Below are 10,436 nucleotides of genomic sequence, written 5' to 3'. Positions count from 1 at the left end.
TGAGGTCCTTAGTCGGCTAGCCTTGGCTAGAGGATTCATCTCTACGATCGAGTCCTTCCAATGGTAGGGTTTCCTTGTTGCATTTTAGTGCCGTAATGTAGCATTATTTGGAAACTTGCTGGTTTCCCCTAGCTATCCCTATACCATGCTCCGTGGGGAACTTCATGGTGAGGTGGTAAGACAAGATGACCGCGTTGAGTGCATAAAGGGTTGGCCTTCCTATGATGGTGTTGTAAGGTGAGCTTATCTTTATGACTAAGAATTCAGTCATCCGAGTGACCGATAAGGTTAGCTTTCCTTTAGGTTTGACAACTGCTCTGGAAAACCCGACAAGAGGCACATCAATGGGTTGTAGTCAATCTGGTGTCAGCTGCATCTTCTCAAACGTCTCATAGAACAGGATATCGGCCGAGGAGACGTTGTCTATGAGGATCATTTTCACCATGTAGTTGATGATGATCATTTACACCACCAACGCATCATCATGGCATACGGATACCCCCCTGTGGGTTGTCATTTGAGAAGAGACGAGGTCCTCCAGTCTCAACCTCTTCGGTGTTGGGCTTTGAATATTACACTACCTGGTTTATGCCTTTCGAGACGAGGTGGATGCTCCCCCAAGGCCGAGCCCCTGGCTATGACTACAATGACTCCAGCTAGGGGGCGATGAGTGTGGGGCCTGGCTTGTGGCTCCTGCAAGGATGATGCTGGGGCGTCTCCCTTAACATAATCTTTTAAGTGCTCATGGCGGATGAGGGACTCAATCTTGTTTTTGAGCTCATAACAATCCTCGGTGTCATGACCGGTGCTACGGTGGTACTTACAATACTTCTTGGGGTTTCCCCTTCTCAGGTTCATTTTCAACTTAGTTGGATACTTCATGAATTCCTCCTTCCCTACTTGCATTAGTATGTGCATGTAGAAGGAGTTTAGTGGTGTGTAAAGGGGTCGGTGGCCTCTTCTCACCGCCCTTGTTGGTGGGGCTGACACCATGACCATCCCTTTCCTTTCTCTTCTTGTCACTAGGCCCTACTTCTGGATCTTAGAGGCATTTGCTAGTTGTGGCCTCTTCGGCAACAATGTACTTTTGGACATTCTTTAAGAACTCAACTTTAAGCTTTCCCTACACTTCTTCTTAACAGACATTAAGGAAGTGATGGTTTTCTGACACCACCGGCTGCTCACAAAGTGACCTAGGAACTAGTCCCAAGAGCCGATGGAGTGTGGAAGCAGTGTCGAGAACCACTAGTGTGCTATTCTCTTGAATGTGGCTTGGAAGGCTTGGCACATGAGGGCATCAGAGAATCCGTGCAGGAGCATGAAGGCCTAGAAGCTTTCCAGTGGTCCTCGGGGTCTATACTCCCATAATAGGTCTCCAATGTTGGGGCCTTGGAATTCAGCGGGAGGGGCTTGGAGATAATGGAATCCACGAAGGCCTCTGTCCAACCGAATGAGGCATGGCAACTGGCGGAGGCATCACCTCAACCCTCGTATACTTGCCGAAGTTGATCTTGAATGGTGCCAATGTGTGCCTGAATATCTTTGAGGCACTGGTCGATGTATGCCATCGTTTCTTTGAATTGGTCCTAGTTCTCTCTTACACAAGACAGTCCGGCCCTATTCCCGGAGTTCTTGGATGCTGGAACATCCTAAGCCTTGCAGGCGCAACGATCATTGAGGAGGTCACGGAGGTCGAAAATTGGTGGGGGAAAGGCGCAGCGCTGGCCTCCTGTCCTTGGAGAAGGACTATAGTGGCCCGAGTGCCCACCATCATCCTGGATGGTTGCCACACAACGGTGTTGACGGCCGTGGTTCCTACGCTTGGTGTGGGACCCCATGGGGTTGCCCCCTTAGCTAGGGAGTCGAGGGGTCTTTGAATGAGGCTTGTTATCCCATCGGCTGTTGTTGCCGGATTCTAAGGGGTTGGCCTCCTTTAGGCCGCCTAAGCGTTGCATTACTGGGGTATGAGTGGATCACCTTCTGTGTTGTCTGTGGCTTCCGACGGGCGGGTGGCCGCCTGCCAGATGCCCTATATTGTTCAGGACCAGTTCAAATTGGTCGATTGTGACTAAGTTCTAAACATTAGGAATGGTGTCTTGCTTGTCAGCCATTTTGGAAACACTAGTTGATTAGGTTAAAATTGTTTTCTTAGGAGAAAGTCTTGATGACATTTCGCATAGATGGTGCCAATTATTGCTGCCAAATATGGAGTTGAGGGCAACAACGTAATTTTTGGTGTTTGAGGCCGACGGGTCCAACCTGCTGAGACAAAGAAGATGTCAAAGGCCCTAGATGTTATCCCATGGGCGAAGATTCTGACAGTCAAGTTAATGAAGGGTTGTTAGGGGTTGAACCAAGTAAGAAAGGAAACTTAAGTCTATGTATGTTTACCTCAACATGGGAGCCCCTTTTATAGCTGGAGTTTCCTTAGAAGAGGAGCAATTGGGAGTGGTTGATAGTAGTTGATGATGGACGACTAGGATGCATCTGGCTGACGCCATGTGTCAAGATCTGCAAGTCGGCTAGATATTCCTACATTGCTACCCATAAGTAGGGCTGCAAATAAATTGCTTGTTATAATTATATACATTTTTAGTTTTAAGTAAATTTTATCTTTTCTTAGTGGTGATTATCAATAAATACTGATTAATTATTAAAATTTATATACTAATAAATATTAAGATAAATTATATTGATTATTTGAAAATTGATGTTTATATGTTCATATTTTAGTTTTTTTTTTTGCTTTTTTCACACTTTAGTTATTTCATCATTTTTCAACGGGTATTAATTATATCTTGATATGTCACATTTTATATAAATATTAAAATATGTTTTTTTTTTACATTTAAATGGCTTATTTACAATCATATAAAACTTGTATATATTGCTACTAATATTTTTTTTTATGATTTATTTGAACTTCCTATCATATTTATGCCTATCTTGATTTTTTTGTCTGTATCCATGCATTTCTAAAACGTATCCCAATATGTTTCTTTAAATTGTCTTTTCCATATGCCTTACGTTTCCGATACTTTGAATTTTGAACCTTGCTCATGTGTCAAATAACTTATTGTCAAATAACTTATTGTGTTCATTAAACACTTATTCGGGTGGGGATGTTTGGTGAGCTACTTCCCCACAAGTGCTTATATTAGCATAAATGACAGTTTTAGCCACTTGCTTTATTCATTCATATAAACAGTGTTTTTCACATATTATACTATACATTTCAATAAAAAATCACCACATCACCACATCGTGAGACATGAGAGCCCACGTGAACCCACACGTGGACCCAAATAACAACAACAACAACAACAACAACAATAATAATAATAATAATAATAATAATAATAATAATAATAATAATAATAATAATAATAATAATATAATAAAATAGCAATGAGAATTTCAAAAATAAAATAGGATAAAATTTATTATACATATTAATAAAAAATCAGGTTATTCAAAATAAATATAAAAAATATCACCATTCACCAATATGCAATGAGAATTTGAAAATTTAAAATAGAATAATATTTATTATACATATTAATAATAAAGAAATAAATGAAAATTTGTGTTATTCAAAAAATATAAAGAACATCACCAATATGCAACGAGAATTAAAAATAAAATAAAATAGGCTAAAATTTACTATGCATATTATCAATAAAGCAAAAAATGAAAATTTGGATTATTTAAAATAATAAAAACATCACCAATATGCAATAAGAATTTAAAAAAATAGAATAGGATGCATATTTATCATAAAATAATTAATGAAAATTCTGATTATTCAAAAAGAAAATACAAAAAACATCACCAATATGCATTGATGAGTTGAAAAATAAAATAGGATAAAATTTATTATACATATTAATAATAAATCAAAAAATGAAAATTTGGATTATTCAAAAAAGTTAAAAAAGCACCACCATATTTAACAAATAAAAAATACAATGTGAATTTAACAAATATTCAAGTAAAAATTCATGAAAAAAATGCAATCACAAATCAATAAAAAAATGCAAACATCTTCTCCATATTATTAATTACAACAACATATAAAAATATCACAAATATTCATATAAAAAATAAAGAAAAAATGTGAACATTTAACTAATTATTAATTACAACAAAATATAAAAACATACAAATATTCATATAAAAAATAAAGAAAAAATAAAATCACAAATCGAGAAAAAATGCAAACATTTAACTAATTATTCATACAAAAAAATCAAGAAAATTTCTGTGACCACACATTTTAGCATATTTTTTGCATGGTTTTCAACAAAACATGCCCAAAAAATCCTACTTATCCATAGGAATTATCACACAGACAATGCACAAAAACACCAAACATAAATTTTCGGATTTCTCATCTATGAAAATTTGAAAAAATCATTTTAGCTAAATATTCATAAAAAAAAACCAAAAAACAACATTAAACATGGAGGGGGTTCATTTGGGAAAACTAATCCTCGTTCGTTGGCGTGTAGATGGTGGGTTATCTCCATTAAACTCACCCAAAACAGATATGAGAATACAAAAAAGAGAGGAGTTTCAGGCATTAAGAAAACCCACAAAACTAGTTCAAGTCAAAGAAAAAAATGCATAATACGATACACAATGACAAAACAACTGGTTCGTCGGCCGTTTTATTCTCATTGTTGGTCATTGTCAATCACCAAGGTGGTTTGTTCACCACCCTTGCATCTCTTGCATTTGAATGGAAGAAAAAGGAAGAAAACCCTCGCACGGGGGTATAATGGGAATTAAAAATAATAGGGACTGAATTGTCTCATGTTATTCGAATAAGAACCTAAGATGAAAAAAACGCAAGTACTAAATCGAGCTGTGCTGGGTCAGCACGACACACCTCGTGTGTAGCTCGTGCAAAGTGTGGGTCGTGTCATGCCGATCCATGGGAGGAGTCAGGCCATGCTTCCCTCCCGACACGGTCCACAACCCGAGCCTGTGTGGGCCCATTCCATGCCGTGTCGTACTGCTGGTTGGGTTGGTCCACGGGCCAAGCCTTGGGCCAGGTTGGGCTACGGATTGGGCAAAGCCATGTTTTTTAAAAATTTTGAAAAGAAATAATGAAAAAATTTAACATAAATTAAAATGATAGACAAAAAATAAAAAAAAATCTTAAAAATTTATTTTATATGAATTTGGATGTATTCAATTGTCTATATATGCAATAATATAATAAAATTATATATATATATATATATATATATATATGGGCTACGATGTAGGCCAACGATAATGCCATGCCTAACACAGCCCGCAATTCATCATGTCGGGCCGGCTCAAAATTGTGCTGGGCCATGCCGGCCCAATTTACACCTCTATTTGTGAGTAGCACATTTGCACTCCCGGGCTAGAGCTTACTTAGTTCTAAAAGTTGAACTCTCTGAGTAGATTGTAAACTTGTAATGGGGATGGATCCAACCACATCCAAATCCAACAATATGATTAGTGAAACTTCAAACCTGAATGAGTTCACTTTATTATCATCACTAAAATAAAGAAAACGGGATTTTAAAAATAGTTGGAAAAATTAATTACTCTTAGTAATTCTCATATATTAAATTTACTATTTATAAACTTCGTATAATAAATTTTAATTTGACGGATTACATCCAAATCTAAAATTCCAAAATAATCAGACCCAACATTCTCTCTCTCTTTGAGGGGTTGGGACGGAACATAAAATACAACCAAACTATTCATTGAGGCGATGCTTCTTTTAGTAAACACATTCAATAAAGCCAGACAAAACCAACTTCCCAACAAAGCAAACGGACTAACCATAAACAACAGACTCATTCAAGAGATCGTTGAGCCAGGATGAGAAACAACAAAGAACAACATGGCTATTTAATGCTTTCTCGGTTTCTCTCAAAATTATAATCAGAAGGTACGACGTGTTGAAATATTAGTGCCCGTTTGGAAGGCCAAAGCTTTGATTGAGCTGCTTTCAATGATCATGAGCTGAAGATTCCACTAAACTGGTTCAGTTGCTCTCTTAAGCACTTCAAATAAGTTATTCAAAGAAATTCAAGCAGACACTAAATGTTGGGGAAGATGTGGTCACTGTAACTTAAGAGGAGAAGCTCTAAGGCGCGTCTGAAGACACTGTCTTTAGAACGTTATTTGCCTCCACTCAGTTTTACTGAGTTTGCTGTTGGGTTATAGGCAAAGCCGTTCCCAGGATACAACAGAGCCTTGGGCGAGAATCTGCAACCAGCAAAGTTGAAGAGTCTCCAAAGAAACCTTCTGTGAGACTGTAGCAGACCGGACTGAGAGAGAGCGATAGTGAATTTCGAAATTGTGTGTTTTGGAGTCTGATTCATGCTCCTTAAATAATTTGTGAAGAGGTATGAGGAAAATGTAGGTGCTGGTTTAGAGAAGGCACATTGAACAGTTACAATTTCAACCATTGTGACTGTTTAAAAAGTTGTTAACAGTTGGTGACTGTTAACTTTGAATTGTGCCTCTTGATCACACCCGATCGAATCGTGACCGTTGATCTCATCAACGGTGACCAACGGTCATCAACGCACCAAAACTAGAGCCACCTATCGCGAGCCACGCGGGTGCGCGCAAAGTGCACCTCTAAAGCGCCTCATTGCGCTACACGCGTGCATGCGCGTTGCGCGGTATCGAATCCCCATACTCTCCTCTACTAATTCTAAGGAGTGTAAATCAGCTCCTATTGAAATACTGAAAACAAACCTTGTAATTATCCAATGTGGGACAAGTTCAAAACTGGTTTTTTTTTTTTAAGAGAAAAACCTATTTTCCAACCAAGTGTGCATGTGAAATTTCTCATGTAATTGACCAATCAAACCCATTGGATTTAATCTCTTATGAGATTAAAATCCAACAATCCCCCACATTGATTGATCAATTACATAGTTCTCTCTCAATCCAAACTACTATGACACATTTATGCATACAAAATGTATTTATCAACTTAAACCTCTTGTTAGTATAATTATCTCAGAGCCTTGTCAAAGTTATTGGTGGTAAGACCTTAAACCAATTATTCTCAAGACAGACTGGAGACACCTATATACATAAAAAATGTTCAGTCTCTGCAAGAGTTTCAAATTTCGCTCAGCACTATTATGGCCATGTGCTTCTTTCCTGGTTTCATGAACAATCCCGAGAGCAAATCCAAACCCTCATGAGAAGCGGCACCACTTCCATGTTCACATAGGTGAAGTTTCACTATGTGCTCCGTTATTTGACACATTTCAGAACTTCATTAAGAGTTTATCTCAACCTCTCATCATAACGGGCAGCATTGTTTATGTTGTGATGGGAAATTTCTCAATGTCAGAGCAAACAGTCACATTGCTGTAACTTGTTGTTACCCATTAAACCCAATACTGATGGCTTTTCAGTTCAGGTTGGGTTACTATTACAGGTGACTAAGTAAAGGGTTTTAGTCCCATCTCTTTGGTTGTCATTCTTACCAATTCTCTGGCTAAACCCTTGGTAAGAGGATCAACCAAGTTTTTACTTGACCTCACATAGGTTATAGTGATGACTCCATCTTGAATCAGTTGCCTAACAAATTCATGTCTCAGACTTATATGTCTGGACTTACCATTGTAGGTACCACTGTAGACCCTTGACAGAGTTGCCTCACTATCATAGTAAATGGAAATTGGAGGCATAGGACTAGGCCAAAGTCTTATATCCAATAATAAATTCATAATCCATTCAACATCTTTTCCAGCAACCGCTAAGGCTATGAATTCGGATTCCATGGTTGAGTGAGATATACAAATTTGTCTCTTGGATGCCCAAGAGATCGCACCCCCACTAAGGACAATAATCCATCCAGATGTGGACTTGTTATCTCCATTACCAGTAATCCAACTTGTATCAGTGTACCCTTCTAGTACAGCTAGATAATCATAATAAAACAAGCCAAGTTCCAATGTTCTCTTGAGATACCCAAGAACTCTCCCAATTGCCTTCCAGTGCTTTGCACCAGGATTACTTGTAAACCGACTGAGTTTACTTATTGCAAATGCAATATTAGGTCTATTACAAAGCATAACATACATCAAGCTCCCTACTGCACTAGCATACTCAAGTTGTGCAATTGCTCTACCAGTATTTTCTACTAGTTTTATACTAGAATCATATGGCGTGCTATATTCTTTAAACCCTAAATGCTTAAATTTCTCAAGTACTTTCTCAATATAATGTGATTGGCTTAGTGCATAGCCCCTACTATGCTTTTTAACTTTTATTCTCAAAATGGTATCTACTTCTCCTAAATCTTTCATCTTGAAAACAGATGATAAGTAGTTTTTAGTTTCATTTATGCCAACCATATTTGTCCCCACAATAAGCATATCATCCACATAAAGACACACAATTACTCCATAATTTTCAGTGAATTTTGAGTAGATGCATCTATCAGCACTATTATGTTTAAAACCAAAAGCTAGAATGTAAGAATCAAATTTCTCATGCCATTGTTTAGGTGCTTGTTTTAATCCATATAGTGATCTAACCAGTTTATAGACTTTCTTTTCGTTTCCAAGAAGAACAAATCCTTCTGGTTGTTCCATGTAAACCTCTTCATTTAAATCACCATTTAAGAAAACTATTTTAACATCCATTTGGTGAACAAATAAGTGATAAATGGATGCTAATGCTATAAGTGTTCTAATAGAAGTTGTTCTACCCACTGGTGCATAGGTGTCAAAGTAATCAATCCCTTCATTTTGACTAAATTCTTTGGCTACCAATCTAGCCTTAAAAGTTTGCATAGTTCCATCAGTGTTGTATTTTCTTCTAAACACTCATTTACATTATTGAATCAATTTCATCATTTATAGATTCCTTCCAAAAGGCGGCATCTCTAGAGGTCATGGCCTCACTATAGGTTTTTGGATCATTTTCAATGTTTAGGACAATAGGTATTTTATTTAAAATCTTCTCTCTATCAACCTCAACCAAAAATACAATTGACTGAGTAGGATAAAATCTGAACCTAAGTGTTTCTCTGTTCTTTGTCTTTGACTTCTTCTAAGTCCTATTGTAGGTGTTATAGTTGTGTCATTTCTTCTTTCAGTCTCATTATTATCAACAAGTATTGAGATCCGAGTTTTTTTGTCATTTTCTGTAGGTTCAAAACACAGTTTATTTTCAAAGAATTCAACATCTCTAGTTTCAATTATTATGTTGGACTCTAAGTCTAGAAGCTTATATGCCTTATTATGTTCTGCATATCCAACAAACATATTTTTCTTAGCTCTGAGTCATAATTTGGTTCTTTTAGAATCTGAAACTCTATAATATGCTAAGTACCCCCACACTTTTAGATATGCTAAAGTAGGTTTTCTTTATGTCTGTAATTCATATGGGCATGTGTTATTAACTCTAAAAACAATTCTGTTATATAAATGACAGACTGTTAGGAGTGCTTCCCCCCCCACAGGTTTAAGGGTGCATTAGCTTTTAACAACATGCAGTTTATCATTTCTATAAGTGTTATATTTTTCCTTTCAACCAGACCATTCTGCTGAGGGGTATAGGGAGCAAAACACTGATGTATTATTCCAAATTCTTCACAGAAAGAATTAAAATCATTTTTAAAGTATTAAGCACTCCTATCACTTCTAAGGATTTTAATTTTCTTTTCTAGTTGATTTTCGACTTCAGTCTTATATAGTTTAAACATGTCAAAGGCTTTATCCTTAGTTCTCATAAGGTAGACATAGGTGTACCTAGAAAAGTCATCTATAAATGTTATGAAGTATCTCTTGCCTCCTCTAGTTAATACACCATTGAGTTCATAGATGTCAAAATGGATTAGTTCTAGAAGTTGAAAATTTATCTCAACACCAGGGAAATGTTTCTTAGCCATTTTAGATTTTACACATATTTCACATTTTTTAGTTGATTCATTACTGTAAGCAATTATACCTAGTTTGTTCATGTTCTTTATGGATTTAAAATTCAAGTGTGCTAATCTATCATGCCATAAAGAGAAAGAATCAACAATATAAGCAAAAACTTTTCCTTCATTAATACTTAATTTGAACATACCATTACAACCATATCCTTTTCCAACAAACATCCCATTCTTGGATATGATTAGTTTGTCGGATTCAAAGACAACTTTGAATCCCCTCTTACAAACAAGATTTACTGAGACCAAGTTCTTTCTAATGTCAGGAACATGGAGAACATTCAGGAGAGTCAGTGTCTTTTCGGAGGTGAAGTTCAACTCTACGTTGCCTCTTCCAGCAACTTTGGCACATGTTTGGTTTCCCATCTATACCTCATAGCCATCAGTCACTTCTTCATATGTCTTGAATAAGGACTTGTCCTTACAAACATGAACTGTGGCGCTTGAATAAAACCACCATCCAGAAGACAATTCT

Source organism: Nelumbo lutea, chromosome 4 (genome assembly GCF_056320005.1).
Source record: "Nelumbo lutea isolate HS-2025 chromosome 4, American lotus-T2T, whole genome shotgun sequence".
Lineage (NCBI taxonomy): Eukaryota > Viridiplantae > Streptophyta > Magnoliopsida > Proteales > Nelumbonaceae > Nelumbo > Nelumbo lutea.
Note: the sequence above shows the minus strand (reverse complement) of the source record.